We start from the raw sequence: 470 nt of genomic DNA, 5'->3' as shown, positions 1-470 counted from the left end.
GCAGGCTTGGATGCCATCCTGGTGTGGGATGTTGGTGTATGGGCTGGTAATGTCCATGGTGGCTAGGAGCGTGTTGCTAGGGAAGGTGGTCTGTGTTTTTAAGTTGCTGTAGAAAGTCAGTAGTGTATTGGACGAAGCTTGCTCTGTGGGTGATTGATCAGTTTTAGGATTGATTCAGCGAAACCTGATATTTCCTCAAGGTCCCATGCTTGGATATGATAGGTCTGCCAGGGTTCCCTTGTTTGTGGGTTTTAGGGAGCATGTAAAAAGTACCTGGGTTAGGTAGTGGGGGGGGATTAAGGTTTGTAACTTTTCTTGTAGTCCTGATAGAAATGATTTGATGATATTGTTGAGTTTCTTGGTGAAAAGGGGAGTAGGATCTTCTTGTAGTTCTTTGTAGTAGGTGGTATCAGCGAGTTGTCTGTTGGCTTCCTTTATGTAGTCTTCATGGTTTAGGATGACTATGGCTC

General features: G+C 44.7%; 1 protein-coding gene across 2 annotated transcripts in view; it reads left to right on the top strand.

Annotated features, from left to right (window-relative positions):
• The window catches only part of TAOK3 (TAO kinase 3), a 155,755-nt gene that overhangs the window by 38,785 nt on the left and 116,500 nt on the right, over nucleotides 1–470 (top strand). The window lies entirely within an intron of this gene.

Source organism: Gavialis gangeticus, unplaced genomic scaffold, assembly GCF_001723915.1.
Source record: "Gavialis gangeticus isolate Ggan-Ray unplaced genomic scaffold, GavGan_comp1, whole genome shotgun sequence".
Taxonomy (NCBI): Eukaryota; Metazoa; Chordata; order Crocodylia; family Gavialidae; genus Gavialis; species Gavialis gangeticus.
The sequence above is the reverse complement of the archived record's forward strand: the minus strand, read 5'-3'. Positions and strand labels throughout refer to the sequence as shown.